Raw genomic sequence first — 19,635 nt, forward strand, 5'->3', positions numbered from 1 at the left:
CTGCTATGCACATACCCCGCGCTACTGTTATTATTTTCTGTTTTTCTTCTATGTATTTACTCTGTATTTGTACATGTTTTAGTGTCTATCATATCATACACACAATAGTCTCATCATATTATACACATACAAATCTCATCATATCATACACATACAATAGTCTGATCATCATATCATGTCATCATCATTATCATGATCCAACACGAATCATGTCTCTCGTCATCATCTCGAAATAGTGATACAAGTTGTCATATGTCTCGAATACATGTAACTACATGGTCATCACATACACATGTTTCATCATCCATCTAAAATATGATATAGAAAAGAAGAGCGATCACTATGAGGAAGATCAAAATTATGTAGTAGCTCATGAGGTGCCAGTTCTGATCCCTCTCTCTCGCGTTAGCATGAACCTCAAGTAACTTGTTTCCGCTTCCCCTATGCTATCGAACCCTCTTTGGCTGGTGCCCGGGAATTGGTACACTTGGGCCTGACACTCTGGCCACTCGTTGTACACTCGTGGAACCCTCCCTATGTACACGACATAGCACTTCTTCGCCATCGATGATCTATGTACCTGTTAGAGATGCATCTTCATCAAGTGAATTCAACAATAATATGCAACATAATATACTTTAGCAACACAAAGAGGAAGAGTTAGCAAATAGATGCAACATATAGTAAACTGATAACCCACAAGTATAGGGATCAACCATAGTCCTTTCGATAAGTAAGAGTGTCGAACCCAACGAGGAGCAGAAGGAAATGACAAACGGTTTTCAGCAAGGTATTGTTTGCAAGCACTGAAGTTATTGGTAATAGATAGTTTGATAGAAAGGTAATTTGTAACGAGCAATTGTAACAAAGGTGCAGCAAGGTATCCCAATCCTTTTTACAGCAAAGGACATGCCAGAATGGTCTCTTATAGTAAGAAAAGTGTTCTTGAGGACACACGGGAACTTCATCTAGTCACTTTCATCATGTTTGTTTTATTCGTGTTCGCTACTATGATAATTTGATATGTGGGTGGACCGGTGCTTGGGTGTTGTTCTTACTTGAACAAGCCACCCACTTATGATTACCCCCTCTCGCAAGCATCCGCAAGTACGAAAGACGAGTTAAGATAAATCTAACCATAGCATGAAACATATGGATCCAAATCAGCCCCTTATGTAATAGCGCAAAACTAGAGTTTAAGCTTCTATTGAAGGAAATATGCCCTAGAGGCAATAATAAAGTTGTTATTTTATATTTCCTTATTCATGATAAAGGTTTATTATTCATGCTAGAATTGTATTGATCGGAAACTTAAATACATGTGTGAATACATAAACAAACACCATGTCCCTAGTAAGCCTCTACTAGACTAGCTCGTTGATCAAAGATGGTTAAGGTTTCCTAACCATGGACATGTGTTGTCATATGATAATGGGATCACATCATTAGGAGAATGATGTGATGGACAAGACCCATCCGTTAGCTTACCATAATGATCGTTCAGTTTTATTGCTATTGCTTTCTTCATGTCAAATACATATTCCTTCGATTATGAGATTATACAACTCCCAGATACCGGAGGAATACCTTGTATTCTACCAAATGTCACAACATAACTGGGTGATCATAAAGATGCTCTAAAGGTATCTCCGAAGGTGCTTGTTGAGTTGGCATAGATCGAGATTAGGATTTGTCACTCCGAGTATCGGAGAGGTATCTCTGGGCCCTCTCGGTAATACACATCATAAGCTTCCAAGCAAATGACTAAGGAGTTAGTCAGGAGGTGATGTATTACGGAATGAGTAAAGAGACTTGCCGGTAACGAGATTGAACTAGGTATGAAGATACCGATGATCGAATCTCGGGCAAGTAACATACCGATGGACAAAGGGAATTGTGTATGTTTTCATAACGGTTCGACCGATAAAGATCTTTGTAGAATATGTAGGAGCCAATATGGGCATCCAGGTTCCACTATTGGTTATTGACCGGAGAGGTGTCTCGGTCATGTCTACATAGTTCTCGAACCCGTAGGGTCCGCACGCTTAACGTTCGTTCACCATATAGTGTTATATGCATGAGTTATATGATTTGGTGACCGGATGTTGTTCGGAGTCTCGGATGAGATCACAGACATGATGAGGAGTCTCGAAATGGTCGAGAGGTAAAGATTGATATATAGGACGATGATATTCGGACACCGGAAGGGTTTCGGGATGCATCGGGTAGCCACCGGGTCACCGGAAGGGTTTCCGGACACCCCCCGGTAGATCTTATGGGCTTAATGGGCCAAGGGAGGGACGGACCAGCCCACAGGGGGCTGGTGTGCCCCTCTCCCTGGCCATCCAGCCCTATGGAAGGAATGGGGGAGGGCTAGCCCCTCCCGCCTTTCCCTCTCATGGGAGAAAGGAAAGGGGGGGCACCCGCCCCTGCCTTTCCCCCGCACCTATATAAGGCAGGGGCGCGGCTTGGGAGGGACCCCAAGTAGGATTCCTCCTACTTGGGCGCAATTTCCATCATATTGCCCGATTTGGTCATATTGCACGCGCGCGCGCACAAACACACATTTCCATTCTTACAAAGCATAATTTTTAACTCACCTATCTCGAGAGAGATCGAGCATGATGATGAGGTCGGTGCCGCTACACACCTAGGGATCGAAAGAGGACAAAGATGACTTTACTTCATTAAATGGATAGATCTAGTAGGGGAGGTAGATATGTCACTTCATTAAATGGGTGGATCTAGCTAGTTGGGGGAAGAAAATGACTCTAACAAGTCGAGGGAGGAGAGAAAAGTGAGGAAGAGAGAAAGGGTATGGAGATGGTGGAGGGGGTATTAAAGGAGAGAGAAGAGAGGTAGGAGAAGGAACAGAGAACAAAGCTAGCTAGTAGTAATGGGGGAGAAGCAAGTGAGGGAGAGAGGAGGGGGAGGGGATTGGAAAAGATGGCTACTGCGCCTTAGCAGCAGCGCGGGTTCATGTCCGGCGCTACTGCTAAGTGCACTAGTAGTAGCGTGGGGTCTGTAGCCGACACTGTTGCTAAGTGGGGCCCACCAGGTGGCACAGTGCAACCATAGTTCTAGCAGCGGGCCTATAACCCGTGCTACTGCTATCTACTTAGCAGTAGCGTGTGTCCTGTATGCTGCGCTGCTACTATACGTAGCCTAGTGGATACGGTGGGGCCCACTTAGCAGCAACGTCGTTTGGTACCTGTGCTACTGCTAAATAGATAGCAGTAGCGCGTACGTTTGACCCGCGCTATTGTAAAGTAGCAGTAGCGCGTACCTCTGATCCCCGCTAATGTTAAGCCTCCACCTATAAAGTTTTTCCTAGTAGTGAGTGAAGGAAATATGTCCTAGAGGAAATAATAAAGTTGTTATTTATATTTCCTTATATCATGATAAATGTTTATTACTCATGCTAGAATTGTATTAACCGGAAACTTAGTGCATGTGTGAATACATAGACAAAACAGAGTGTCCCTAGTATGCCTCTACTTGACTAGCTCGTTAATCAAAGATGGTTATGTTTCCTGTCCATAGACATGTGTTGTCATTTGATGAACAGGATCACATCATTAGAGAATGATGTGATGGACAAGACCCATCCGTTAGCTTAGCATTATGATCGTTGAGTTTTATTGCTATTGCTTTCTTCATGACTTATACATGTTCCTCTCACTATGAGATTATGCAACTCCCGAATACTGGAGGAACACCTTGTGTGCTATCAAACGTCACAACGTAACTGGGTGATTATAAAGATGCTCTACAGGTGTCTCTGAAGGTGTTTGTGGGGTTGGCATAGATCGAGATTAGGATTTGTCACTCCGTGTGTCGGAGAGGTATCTCTGGGCCCTCTCGGTAATGCACATCACTATAAGCCTTGCAAGCAATGTGACTAATGAGTTAGTTACGGGATGATGCATTACGGAACGAGTAAAGAGACTTTCCGGTAACAAGATTGAACTAGGTATGGTGATACCGACCATCGAATCTCGGACAAGTAACATACCAAAGGGAACAACGTATGTTGTTATGCGGTTTGACTGATAAAGATCTTCGTAGAATATGTAGGAGCCAATATGAGCATCCAGGTTCCGCTATTGGTTATTGACCGGAGATGAGTCTCGGTCATGTCTACATAGTTCTCTAACCCGTAGGGTCCGCACGCTTAACGTTCGATGACGATTTGTATTATGAGTTTATGTGATTTGATGACCAAAGGTTGTTCGGAGTCCCGGATGAGATCACGGACGTGACGAGGAGTCTCGAAATGGCCGAGAGGTAAAGATTCATATATTGGAAGGCTATATTCGGACATCGGAAAGGTTCCGAGTGATTCGGGTATTTTTCGGAGTACCGGGGAGTTACGGGAATTCGCCGGGAGAAGTAATGAGCCTTATTGGGCTTTAGTGGAGAGAGGGGAAAAGGGCCAAGAGGTGGCGCGCGCCTCCCCCCCCCCCTGCCCAAACCGAATTGGACAAGGGGTGGGGGCGCGGCCCCCCTTTCGTTCTCCCTCTCCCTCTCTTTCCTTCTCTCCCACTCCGAATAGGAAAGGGAATCCTACTAGGACTTGGGAGTCCTAGTAGGACTCCCTATGCTTGGCACGCCCCCTAGTCCGGCCGCCTCCTCCCTCCCTCCTTTATATACGAGGGAGGGGAGCATTGAGGGAGTCCTGGACTAAGGGGTCCTCGGGCGTCCGGCCTATTATCCATTGGGCCGGACTGATGGGCTGAGAAGACATGAAGAGCGAAGACTATACCCGTGTCCGGGTTGGACTCTCCTTGGCTTGGAAAGCAAGCTTGGCAATCAACTATGAAGATTCCTTCCTTTGTAACCGACTCTATGTAACCCTAGATCCCCCCGGTGCCTATATAAACCGGAGGGTGTAGTCCGGATAGGACACATTCATTACCATAGTCATACAGGCTAGGCTTTTAGGGTTTAGCCATTACGATCTCATGGTAGATCAACTCTTGTAACACTCATATTCATCAAGATCAATCAAGCAGGAAGTAGGGTATTACCTCCATAGAGAGGGTCCGAACCTGGGTAAACATCGTGTCCCCCGTCTCCTGTTACCATCGATCCTAGAGGCACAGTTCGGGACCCCCTACCCGAGATCTGCCGGTTTTGACACCAACATTGGTGCTTTCATTGAGGGTTCCACTGTGCCGTCGACGAAAGGTTCGATGGCCCCTTCAATCGTTGATAGTGACGCTGTCCAAGGAGAAACCTTCCTCCCTGGACAGATGTTCATATTCGGTGGCTTCGTACTGCGGGCCAACTCGCTTGACCATCTGGAGCAGATCAATAGCTACGCCCCCGGCCACCAGGTGAGATTTGGAAACTTGAACTATGTTGCGGATATCCATGGGGACTTGATCTTCAATGGATTTGAGACCGCGGCGATCGCTCCCCCTCGCTCTGATGAACATGACTTAAATCTGTCATCGGACCAGATTCAGGAGATGGTTCCTATAACCGCTACGGCCTTAGATCCGGAGTAGATTGCACCATCCGAAGCCACAGAGTCCGCGGCGTTGGAGCCGCACACAGACTCAACACCAGGCAATATCAGCGTCAACGGAATTCCGGACTCGTCTCTGGCTATAAATTCCGAACCACGCACGCCCCCGGTCACCGAGTTGGATCGGTTATCAATCTTCGAGTTCAGCGCTGATAACCCACAAGTATAGGGGATCGCAACAGTTTTCGAGGGTAGAGTATTCAACCCAAATTTATTGATTCAACACAAGGGGAGCCAAAGAATATTCTCAAGTATTAGCAGTTGAGTTGTCAATTCAACCACACCTGGATAACTTAGTATCTGCAGCAAAGTATTTAGTAGCAAAGTAATATGGAAGTAACGGTAACGGTAGCAAAAGTAATATTTTTGGGTTTTGTAGTGATTGTAACAGTAGCAACGGAAAAGTAAATAAGCAAAGAACAATATGTGAAAAGCTCGTAGGCATTGGATCGGTGATGGAGAATTATGCCGGATGCGGTTCATCATGTAACAGTCATAACATAGGGTGACACAGAACTAGCTCCAATTCATCAATGTAATGTAGGCATGTATTCCGAATATAGTCATACGTGCTTATAGGAAAGAACTTGCATGACATCTTTTGTCCTACCCTCCCGTGGCAGGGGGGTCCTAATGGAAACTAAGGGATATTAAGGCCTCCTTTTAATAGAGTACCGGAACAAAGCATTAACACATAGTGAATACATGGACTCCTCAAACTATGGTCATCACCGGGAGTGGTCCCGATTATTGTCACTTCGGGGTTGCCGGATCATAACACATAGTAGGTGACTATAGACTTGCAAGATAGGATCAAGAACTCACATATATTCATGAAAACATAATAGGTTCAGATCTGAAATCATGGCACTCGGGCCCTAGTGACAAGCATTAAGCATAGCAAAGTCATAGCAACATCAATCTCAGAACATAGTGGATACTAGGGATCAAACCCTAACAAAACTAACTCGATTACATGATAGATCTCATCCAACCCATCACCGTCCAGCAAGCCTACGATGGAATTAGTCACGCACGGCGGTGAGCATAATGAAATTGGTGATGGAGGATGGTTGATGATGACGACGGCGACGGATTCCCCTCTCCGGAGCCCTGAACGGACTCCAGATCAGCCCTCTCGAGCGGTTTTAGGGCTTGGCGGTGGCTCCGTATCATAAAACGCGATGAATCCTTCTCTCTGATTTTTTTCTCCCCGACGAATATATGGAGTTGGAGTTGAGGTCGGTGGAGCGTCAGGGGGCCCACGAGGTAGGGGGCGCGCCCCCACCCTCGTGGACAGGTGGAGGCCCCCCTGACGTGGATTCTTCTTCCAGTATTTTTATTATTTTCCAAAAATAAGTTTCGTGGACTTTCAGGTCATTCTGAGAACTTTTGTTTCTGCACATAAATAACACCATGGCAATTCTGCTGAAAACAGCGTCAGTCCGGGTTAGTTCCATTCAAATCATGCAAGTTAGAGTTCAAAACAAGGGCAAAAGTGTTTGGAAAAGTAGATACGACGGAGACGTATCAACTCCCCCAAGCTTAAACCTTTGCTTGTCCTCAAGCAATTCAGTTGATAAACTGAAAGTGATAAAGAAAAACTTTTACAAACTTTGTTTGCTCTTGTTGTTGTAAATATGTAAAGCCAGCATTCAAGTTTTCAGCAAAGATTATGAACTAACCATATTCACAATAACTCTTAGGTCTCATGTTTACTCATATCAATGGCATAATCAACTAGCGAGAGATAATAATAAATCTCAGATGACAACACTTTCTCAAAACAATCATAATATGATATAACAGGATGGTATCTCGCTAGCCCTTTCTGAGACCGCAAAACATAAATGCAGAGCACCTTTAAAGATCAAGGACTGACTAGACATTGTAAATCATGGTATAAGAGATCTAGTCATAGTCATACCCAACATAAATTAATAGTAATGGATGCAAATGACAGCGGTGCTCTCCAGCTGGTGCTTTTTAATAAGAGGGTGATGACTCAACATGAAAAGTAAATAGATATGCCCTTCGCAGAGGGAAGCAGGGATTTGTAGAGGTTCCATAGCTCGATTTTGAAATAGAGATAAATAATATTTTGAGCGGCATACTTTCATTGTCAACATGACAACCAAGAGATGGCGATATCTTCCATGCTACACACATTATAGGCGGTTCCCAAACAGAATGGTAAAGTTTATAGTCCCCCTCCACCAACAAGCATCAATCCATGGCTTGCTCGAAACAACGAGTGCCTCCAACTAGCAACAGTCCCAGGGGGAGTTTTGTTTGCAATTATTTTGATTTAGTTTGCATAAAGCATGGGACTGGGCATCCCGGTGACCAGCCATTTTCTCATGAGTGAGGAGCGGAGTCCACTCCTCTTGAGAATAACCCGCCTAGCATGGAAGATACGGACAACCCTAGTTGATACATGAGCTATTCGAGCATACAAAACAGAATTTCATTTGAAGGTTTAGAGTTTGGCACATACAAATTTACTTGGAACGGCAGGTAGATAACACATATAGGAAGGTATAGTGGACTCATATGGAATAACTTTGGGGTTTAAGGGATTGGATGCACAAGCAGTATTCCCGCTTAGTACAGGTGAAGGCTAGCAAAAGACTGGGAAGCGACCAACTAGAGAGCGACAACTGTCATGAACATGCATTAAAATTAATAAACATTGAGTGCAAGCATGAGTAGGATATAATCCACCATGAACATAAATATCGTGAAGGCTATGTTGATTTGTTTCAACTACATGTGTGAACATGTGCCAAGTCAAGTCACTTAAATCATTCAAAGGAGGATACCACCCCACTATACCACATCACAACCATTTTAATAGCATGTTGGCACGCAAGGTAAACCATTATAACTCATAGCTAATCAAGCATGGCACAAGCAACTATGATCTCTAATTGTCATTGCAAACATGTTTATTCATAATAAGCTGAATCAGGAACGATGAACTAATCATATTTACAAAAACAAGAGAGGTCGAGTTCATACCAGCTTCTCCCATCTCAATTAGTCCATCATATATCGTCATTATTGTCTTTCACTTGCACGACCGAATGATGTGAAAATAATAAGAGTGCACGTGCATTGGACTAAGCTAGAATCTGCGAGCATTCAATAAACAGGAGAAGACAAGGCAATATGGGCTCTTGGTTAAATCAACAATAATGCATATAAGAGCCACTTCAACAATTTAATCATGGTCTTCTCCTATCGACACCCAAAGAAAAGAAAAGAAATAAAACTATTTACACGGGAAAGCTCCCAACAAGCAAAAGAAGAACGGGAAATCTTTTTGGGTTTTTTTTAATTATTACTACTATAGCAAGAAAAGTAAACTAACTAAAAGCTACACTAATTTTTTTGTTTTTTTCTTAAGGTTTATCAAACACACAAGAAGAAAGCAAGAAAAAGAAAGTAAACTAGCATGGATATTACAGAGAAAGAGTATGAGCACCGACATCTAGCAATGAGTGTGTGAACATGAATGTAATGTCGGTGGGAAATACGTACTCCCCCAAGCTTAGGCTTTTGGCCTAAGTTCGTTTATTGCCACGGGTGGCCTGGCAGATATCCATAGTTATAGTTGGGGTCATACTGAGATGAAAAAGACTCTGATTGCCACTGGTTGGCTATCATCTCCGGATCCCACTAGTAATTAGACTGTCGTGGAGGTTCAAATTATGGTTCCGGCTCCGGCTCTGTGGCTGATGTAGGGTTCCGGTAGGCGTGAATGGCTGCCAGCGGAACGAGATACGGACCTGCAGATAAATCAAACAAGGAAGGAGCAGGCAAGGTAATAGTCTCAGGGTGATGTTTATCAAAGAACAATTTGTATTTAAGCGCCCCTTCCCTATTCTTAACAATAAAGTCATGTGCTACCATACTCTTATAATCTAAATAAGAAGTGGGCAGCAATTTTTCTTCTTTTTCATAGTGCCTAATAGGTATGTTATAATGTGCAGCAAGGCGTGAAGCGTAAATACATCCAAATATGGGGCCCTTTGTACGGTTCAAACTTAACTGTTTGGCAACAATACCGCCCATACTAACAGTATTATCACAGAATAAACCATGGAACAGAATAATAATATCAGGAACACTAAGGTTTCCACAGTTTCCGCGACCAATTAAGCAACGACTAGCAAATATTGCAAAATAGCGTAAAACAGGAAAATGTATGCTAGTGATTATTGCATCGGAAACCTTCCTAGTTTCCCCTACAGTAATAGTGTCAATAAACCCATCCACATCTTTACGATGTGGTTCCTCTAAACTACCCTCAAAAGGTATTTTGCAAACCTTGCAAAATTCATCTAGTGATATCTTCTTGACCACATCATATAAATGAAACTCTACTGAAGGAGGTGATTCCTTAGGATAATAGTAGAAGTTTTGCACGAAAGTATTGGTGAGTAAGCGATACTGTTCGCGTTGGTCGCGGAGGAAGTCGGTGAGGCCTGCATTCTCAGCCAATTCATCAAAATCATCATAAATCCCGGCTGCTCTCAAGAAATCATTGGAAGGCCATTCACACGGCCGGACCTCCGCGGTGCGAGGCAAATTATATTTGGGCCTCTGTGCTTCTTCACTTTGCTTTTCCTTCGAGCTTCGGCTCGATGAGCCCCTCAAAAATCTCTTCATTATTTTTTGAAAATTTCTGAAATTTTTAGTAAGTGAACCAAGCTCAACAAAATTGATAGCAACTACTCCTACAAGTGCCTAGAGCCTATATCATGCATTAGAACTACTTGGAACCATATAAATTTGACATGCAAGCTCAAGAACATGGTCACCTAGGAAGCACAAATTTGCAATGAATAAAGCACTAGAACAAAAACTAATTGGACCAATGGAGGAGTCACATACCAAGGAACAATCTCCCCAAGCAGTTTTGTGAGAGGTGCTTTGAGCAAGGAGATCGAAAATCGCAGCAAAATGAGCTAGAACTCGTGCTTGAGCTGGATGGTGATTTTTTTGGGAGGAAGAAGAAGTGTGTGGGTGCAGGAATAAGTAGAGGGGATCCACCATGGGCCCACGAGGCAGGGGGCGCGCCCTGTAGGGGTGGGCGCGCCCTGGACCCTCGTGGCCAGGTGCTTTCTCCCCCTGTTGTGTTCTCAGTGCCAGATATTCTCAAATATTCCAGAAAAAATCATATTCCATTTTCAGGGCATTTGGAGAACTTTTATTTTTGGGATATTTTTATATTGCACGGATAAATCAGAAAACAGACAGAAAAATACTATTTTTACTTTAATTCAACTAAATAACAGAAAGTAAAGAAAGGGTACAGAAGGTTGTGCTTCTAGTTTCATCCATCTCATGCTCATCAAAAGGAATCCACTAACAAGGTTGATCAGGTCTTGTTAACAAACTCATTCCGAATCGCATGAAACCGGAGAAATTTTGAATAACACTATGTTACCTCAACGGGGATATGCACATCCCCAATAACAAGAATATCATATTTCTTCTTGACAGTAGGAAGAGGAAATTCAAAACCTCCAAAAATAATCGATGGAATTTTTTCATTAGAATTGATACTATGAACTCGAGGTTGTTTCCTCGGAAAGTGTACCGTATTCTCATTACCATTAACATGAAAAGTGACATTGCCTTTGTTGCAATCAATAACAGCCCCTGCAGTATTCAAAAAGGGTCTTCCAAGAATAATAGACATACTATCGTCCTCGGGAATATCAAGAATAACAAAGTCCGTTAAAATAGTAACGTTTGCAACCACAACAGGCACATCCTCACAAATACCAACAGGTATAGCAGTTGATTTATCAGCCATTTGCAAAGATATTTCAGTAGGTGTCAACTTATTCAAGTCAAGTCTACGATATAAAGAGAGAGGCATAACACTAACACCGGCTCCAAGATCACATCAAGCAGTTTTAACATAATTTATTTTAATGGAGCATGGTATAGTTGGTACTCCTGGATCTCCTAGTTTCTTAGGTATTCCACCCTTAAAAGTATAATTAGCAAGCATGGTGGAAATTTCAGCTTCCGGTATCTTTCTTTTATTAGTGACAATTTCTTTCATATACTTAGCATAAGGATTCATTTTGAGCATATCAGTTAATCGCATACGCAAAAAGATAGGTCTAATCATTTCAGCAAAGCGCTCAAAATCCTCATCATGCTTTTTCTTTGATGGTTTGGGAGGAAAATGCATGGGTTTCTGAACCCATGGTTCTCTTTCTTTACCATGTTTCCTAGCAACAAAGTCTCTTTTATCATAACGTTGATTCTTTAATTGTGGGTTATCAAGATCAATAGCAGGTTCAATCTCTACATCATTATCATTACTAGTTTCACGTTCATTACCAGATTGTGTTTCAGCATCAGAAATAGAAATATCATTTGGATTCTCAGGTGGTTCAGTAATAGGTTCACTAGAAGCATGCAAAGTCCTATCATTTTTCTTTTTCTTCTTTTTAGAAGGACTAGGTGCATCTATATTATTTCTCTGAGAATCTTGCTCAATTCTCTTAGGATGGCCTTCAGGATACAAAGGTTCCTGAGTCATTTTACCAGTTCTAGTAGCCACTCTAACAGCATAATCATTATTCTTACTATTTAATTCATTGAGCAAATCATTTTGAGCTTTAAGTACTTGTTCTACTTGAGTGGTAACCATAGAAGCATGTTTAGTAATGAGTTTAAGTTCACCTTTAACTCTGGACATATAATCACCCAAGTGTTCAATCATATAAGCATTTTGTTTTAATTGTCTACCAAAATAAGCATTAAAATCTTCTTGCTTAACCATAAAGTTATCGAACTCATCCAAACATTGGCTAGCAAACTTAGTAGGAGGGATTTCAGCTTTATCATATCTATAGAGAGAATTTAACTTTACTACCTGTGTCAGGTTATCAAGACCATGAGTTTCTTCAATAGGTGGAGGATTAAGATCATATGTTTCTTCAACAGGCAGTAGATTAAGACCATGTATTTCTTCAATAGGAGGTAAATTCTTAACATCTTCAGCTTTAATACCCTTTTCTTTCATAGATCTCTTTGCCTCTTGCATATCTTCAGGACTGAGAAATAGAACACCCCTCTTCTTCGGAGTTGGTTTAGGAATAGGCTCAGGAAGTGTCCAATTATTTTCATTTGTCAACATATTATTCAATAGAATCTCAGCTCCATTTGGTGTTCTTTCCCTGAAAACGGAAGCAACACAACTATCCAGGTAATCTCTGGAAGCATCGGTTAGTCCATTATAAAAGATATAAAGTATTTCATTTTTCTTAAGAGGATGATCAGGCAAAGCATTAAGTAATTGGAGAAGCCTCCCCCAAGCTTGTGGGAGACTCTCTTATTCAATTTGCACAAAATTATATATATCCCTTAAAGCAGCTTGTTTCTTATGAGCAGGGAAATATTTAGCAGAGAAGTAATAAATCATATCCTGGAGACTACGCACACAACCAGGATCAAGAGAGTTGAACCATATTTTAGCATCACCCTTTAATGAGAACGGAAATATTTTAAGGATATAAAGGTAGCGAGTTCTCTCATCATTAGTGAACAGGGTGGCTATATCATTTAATTTAGTAAGATGTGCCACAACAGTTTTAGATTCATAGCCATAAAAAGGATCAGATTCAACCAAAGTAATTATATCAGGATCAACAGAGAATTCATAATCCTTATCAGTAACACAGATAGGTGAAGTAGCAAAAGCAGGGTCAGGTTTCATTCTAGCATTAATAGATCGCTACTTCCATTTAGCTAATAATTTCTTAAGATCACTTCTATCATTGCAAGCAAGAATGGCTCTAGGAGATTCTTCATCCAAAACGTAACCCTCAGGCACAACAGGCAATTCATATTTATTAGGGGGAGAGTCTTCATCATCACTATCTTCAATATTATCAGTTTCAATAATTTCATTCTCTCTAGCCCTAGCAAGTTGTTCATCAAGAAATTCACCAAGTGGCACAGTAGTATCAAGCATAGAAGTAGTTTCATCATTAACATGCGACATATCAGAATTAATAGCAGAAGCAGGTTTAGGTGTCGCAAGCTTACTCAAAACAGAAGGTGAATCAAGTGCAGAGCTAGATGGCAGTTCCTTACCTCCCCTCGTAGTTGAGGGATAAAAAAAATTCCGCGTCTTTCAAGTTCTTCATAGTGACCAACAGATATAAATCCCAAGTGACTCAAAGAATAGAGCTATGCTCCCCGGCAACGGTGCCAGAAAATAGTCTTGATAACCCACAAGTATAGGTGATCGCAACAGTTTTCGAGGGTAGAGTATTCAACCCAAATTTATTGATTCGACACAAGGGGAGCCAAAGAATATTCTCAAGTATTAGCAGTTGAGTTGTCAATTCAACCACACCTGGATAACTTAGTATCTGCAGCAAAGTATTTAGTAGCAAAGTAATATGGAAGTAACGGTAACGGTAGCAAAAGTAATATTTTTGGGTTTTGTAGTGATTGTAACAGTAGCAACGGAAAAGTAAATAAGCAAAGAACATTATGTGAAAAGCTTGTAGGCATTGGATCGGTGATGGAGAATTATGCCGGATGCGGTTCATCATGTAACAGTCATAACATAGGGTGACACAGAACTAGCTCCAATTCATCAATGTAATGTAGGCATGTATTCCGAATATAGTCATACGTGCTTATAGAAAAGAACTTGCATGATATCTTTTGTCCTACCCTCCCGTGGCAGCGGGGTCCTAATGGAAACTAAGGGATATTAAGGCCTCCTTTTAATAGAGTACCGGAACAAAGCATTAACACATAGTGAATACATGAACTCCTCAAACTATGGTCATCACCGGGAGTGGTCCCGATTATTGTCACTTCGGGGTTGCCGGATCATAACACATAGTAGGTGACTATAGACTTGCAAGATAGGATCAAGAACTCACATATATTCATGAAAACATAATAGGTTCAGATCTGAAATCATGGCACTCGGGCCCTAGTGACAAGCATTAAGCATAGCAAAGTCATAGCAACATCAATCTCAGAACATAGTGGATACTAGGGATCAAACCCTAACAAAACTAACTCGATTACATGATAGATCTCATCCAACCCATCACCGTCCAGCAAGCCTACGATGGAATTACTCACGCACGGTGGTGAGCATCATGAAATTGGTGATGGAGGATGGTTGATGATGACGACGGCGGCGGATTCCCCTCTCCGGAGCCCCGAACGGACTCCAGATCAGCCCTCCCGAGAGGTTTTAGGGCTTGGCGGCGGCTCCGTATCGTAAAATGCGATGAATCCTTCTCTTTAATTTTTTTTCTCCCCGAACACGAATATATGGAGTTGGAGTTGAGGTCGGTGGAGCGTCAGGGGGCCCACGAGGCAGGGGGGCGCGCCCAGGGGGCAGGCGCGCACCCCACCCTCGTGGACAGGTGGAGGCCCCCCTGACGTGGATTCTTCTTCCAGTATTTTTATTATTTTCCAAAAATAAGTTCCGTGGAGTTTCAGGTCATTCCGAGAACTTTTGTTTCTACACATAAATAACACCATGGCAATTCTGCTGAAAACAACGCCAGTCCGGGTTAGTTCCATTCAAATCATGCAAGTTAGTGTTCAAAACAAGGGCAAAAGTGTTTGGAAAAGTAGATACGACGGGGACGTATCAAGCGCCGCAGATATCTTCCAACACTCGCCCTTCGGCGATGTGCTGAATTCATTGAAAAACCTGTCCCTAGCGGAGGACTCGCGGTCGAACTATGTCCGGTTTGAGCTAGAGGCTGATAATGGAGAATTTCGCTTCCCACCCACCACCCACTTCATAGCCACTGTCGAGGATTCAACCGACATGCCTGGTTATGGCTCCGAAGACATTGACGGTATAGACGACAGTGCCGACAAGGAGCAAGGCCATGACCCGCCAGTCACCGGACGTGGGACGACCACCCCTTCGTACAACCTGTACATGGTTGATACACCTAAAAAAGCTCGCGACGATGACAAAGGAGATCCAGTTGAGAATAAACCTCCTGAAACACAGTCTAAGTACCGGCGCCCCAAACACCGCTCCAAGTCACATCGCAACAACGCGGGTACCGGAGAAAATAGTACTCTGGACGACGCCGAAAACAATGAAGACCCTGTTGGAGCAAGATCCGAACAGGAGCAACAGGAAAACGGGCAAGCCAGCCCCGATGAACAGGCCCTACCCAGCGACAATTCGGAGGACGACAACTACCTCCTGCTCTCCGAAGATGAGGTAAGCCTCGACGACGAAGACTTCATCGTACCCGAAGAGCCCCTTGAGCAGGAGCGCTTCAAGCGCAGGCTAATAGCTACTGCAAGGAGCCTGAAAAAGAAGCAGCAACAGCTTCAAGCTGACCAAGACCTACTCAACGACAGATGGACCGAAGTCCTGGTCACCGAAGAATACGGCCTTAGTGGCCTAGCCAAAAGCTACCCAAAGCACAGATTGCTATACCAGCCCGACGACGGAGTGTTGGAGCCCGTACCATCGTCACACAATGCGGCAGGTCACCGACAACTCTGTCCGGATAAGTAGGCAACTCAAGCCGAACCCGAGACCGCCCCACCTTGCCGTAAAGGCAAGAATAACGCGGATCACGATTGCCCGGACGACCTGCAGTGGGACTTGGACAATAGAGCAGGATACGCAAGACCGATCTACGGATCACGCAAGCACGCCTCGACACGCGACGATGGCTACCTATTCGGACGTATCAAACCTCGCCACGCCCGAACCGAAAACCGCAAAGGGACTCCTTCGGAGTTACGTCGCACTGTGGCCCAACATAGAGGTGCCGCACACCCGCTTTGCTTCACTGATGAAGTAATGGATCATGAATTCCCCGAAGGATTCAAGCCCGTCAATATTGAATCGTATGACGGGACAACCGATCCCGCCGTATGGATAGAAGATTTAATCCTCCACATCCATATGGCCCGGGGGGAGGACCTCCACGCCATTAAATACCTCCCACTAAAGCTAAAAGGGCCAGCTTGGCACTGGTTAAACAGCCTGCCCGAAAATTCCATAGGCAGCTGGGAGGACTTGGAAGAGGCCTTCCTCGATAACTTCCGAGGAACATATGTCCGGCCACCAGATGCCGATGACCTAAGTCACATTGTCCAGCAGCCCGGAGAGTCAGCCAGGAAGCTCTGGACTCGGTTCTTAGTCAAAAAGAACCAAATCGTCGACTGTCCGGACGCGGAAGCCCTGGCGGCTTTCAGACACAGTGTCTGGGACAAATGGCTTGTGCGCCACCTCGGCCAAGAAGGACCTAAATCCATGGCAGCCCTCACTGCTCTGATGACCCGCTTTTGCGCGGGAGAAGACAGCTGGCTCGCTCGTAGAAGCAACAGCGCAGCGACCCGGGCACTTCCGAAATCCGAGACGGCAACAGTAAGCCACGACGAAGCAAATACAATAGTCGCAACGATGATGAAATATCACGCGACACAGCGGTCAACGTCGGATTCAGCAATCCCAAGCCCGGTCAACAGAAGAAGCCATTCAAGGCAAATCGAGACGAACCATCCAACCTAGACAGGATATTGGACCAACCCTGCCAGATTCATGGCCACCCCGATAAACCAGCTAATCATACCAACAGAAACTGCTGGGTCTTTAAACAAGCCGGCAAGCTCAACGCCAAACACAAGGGGAGAAGGCCGCCAGGCGACAGGGATGACGGAGAGGTTCACCAACGAAGTACCGGAGGTCAGAAGCAATTTCCGCCCGAGGTTCAACCACTCCCAGAACGGAAATAGCAACCCAGCTTCCGCCGCCCACTCCATACACCTACAAAGTTTGTACCGTGCACACATCATTACGCACTCAAGATACCATGGGCATTGGCAGAAGCACAATCCGGACAATCCTGCAAGCACTCCAGTAACTTTTATTATTATTATTATTTAGTTTCTCTTTATTTCCTCCTTCCCTATCCTTTAAAAATAGGTGGCGAACAGGATAAACATCTGAAACTGGCTCTATCGGAGTCTGAATCCATACACTCACCTAAGGGGCTATTTCCATCAAGGATTCCCCCCACCGGGGACTGGCAGCGCAGACGTGCGATAGGAGGTCCAAAATAACTTTTGTAGACCGCACTCTCTATTTTTTGAGCCTGTACTATGTCGGTTCCCCCGCCTCCGACCCCAAGCACGTCAAATAGCCAGGAGGATGGCTTTTATATATATCATAAGTAATCATTGGCATATTGCTCAGTTCCCAGTAAACAGCATCCGAACTAATCATCCGTGTCGTCTTGCCACTGAGTACGGCTCACATGGTTGTTTCACGGATATACCTTGGCATAAACTGCCAGGGGCTCGGTATGGGAACAAATGAGTTGCCAGCAAAAGCCCGAACAGCTCTACAGCGTACTCCGGCGTCGCAAGTTTGGCATTATATGCATCAGCTCCGAATCATTGTCTTGGGTCAATAGTTGGGTTGCCCGGCTCCTGTGCTTGCTGCCCTACGTTCCGCTCTATCGGCTAGGGTAGTAAAGGGAGAACTACTGCGATTGTGCCCTGGTCTAAACCGGATGAGCACCTCAGTAGAGAAAGCCGAAAACTGACTGTCATGATGCGGCGTGAGCTGGTCAACCACTTGACGACTTCTTGGAATCTTTAGCGATTCTCCGCGTCACACGAAGGATCTTTTTCAGGTCAAATATGTAAGGGATCATACGCCGCATACACACCAGGGGCTATGTCGTAGTCCCCCCATAAAAATCCTATGGCTAAGTGAAAGTGTTAACGCCCTATTGTCCGATTGCCTGGTTCGCCGCATTATCACCTCCTTCATGGACCAAGACGTTGGATAAAGAGTGATTAAATGCTTTCCCGAACACCCCTGTACTTTCTACGAGGGGGTTGAAGCCGACGACTGGAAAACTTTCAGATTATATTAAAACGGCCGCACAGGAGGAATTCAAGCTTTCAAGCAAAACATAAAAATAGATTAACTATAAAATTGTCTTTTACAATTCCCATACATCTCACTCGAACATTATGTCTTTCGAGCACTAACCCTCTATCAAGCGGGTGGCCTCTAGGACGTCTTCAAAATAATGCTCCGGTTCCAGACGGTCCTTGCCTTTGGGTGGACTCTTCGTCACAACATTGATGGCCTTCATCTTCCCCCAGAACGTCTTGACTCGGGAAAAAGCCATCCGTGCACCTTCAATGCACGTTGACCGCTTCACAGCGTCAATACGCGGCACCGCGTCAACAAGCCTCTGCACCAAACCGAAATAGCTATTCGGAACAGGCTCGGTTGGCCACAACCGGATTATGACATACTTCATGGCAGCGCCAGATATCCTATGAAGTTCAGCCCATTGGGACAGCTATTCATTGAGCAACAAAGGGCGCTTTGACGCGCCAAACTGCGACCAAAAAAGCTTCTCCGTTGCATACCCATCTCGCGCTTGGTAATACCGCGCCGCATCGGAAGAACTCTTCGGCAAGTCCAAGAACTCGTCCGGAGAACTCCACACTTGGTTAAGCTGAGCATAGTTCGGGTCACCGAACTTAGTTTGCAGCAGAAATGGCTTTCCAGCCGCAATCTCCCTAGCCTGCCGAACCTCCTCACGGACTGCTCTGGATTCCGATCGTGCTTCCCTCGCCTCTTGTGAGGCCTTGTCCAGTTCAGCCATTAAGGCTTTATTCTCCTTCGCCAGAAGTTCACAGCGGCCAGTGGCATTTTCCAGTTCAAGCGCCACCATGGATATCTTCTCCTTGTCCTGGCGCCATGCAGCTTGTTCCGCTTTCAGCTCGGCTGATGCCTTTTCGGCAGCAGCATTGCTATGACGGGCCTGCTCCTTGGCCTGGGCCAGCTCCGCTCGAAGAGCTTCAACGGCGGCAGCACCATCTGCAACCACGCATACTCCAGCATACAGATTTTGGCGTCATGCTTATACCATAAAAATATATGTGGATTGCACCAAATACATACCTTGCGACTCGTCAAGACGCATATTGATTAATGCAAGATCATCCCCTGCCGCATCGATCTTCCGCTGCAGCTTGGTAATTTCCATAGTCCGGGAAGTGGCCAAGGGGGAAGCAGCCTGTGT

Source organism: Triticum aestivum, chromosome 7D, assembly GCF_018294505.1.
Source record: "Triticum aestivum cultivar Chinese Spring chromosome 7D, IWGSC CS RefSeq v2.1, whole genome shotgun sequence".
Classification (NCBI taxonomy): Eukaryota; Viridiplantae; Streptophyta; class Magnoliopsida; order Poales; family Poaceae; genus Triticum; species Triticum aestivum.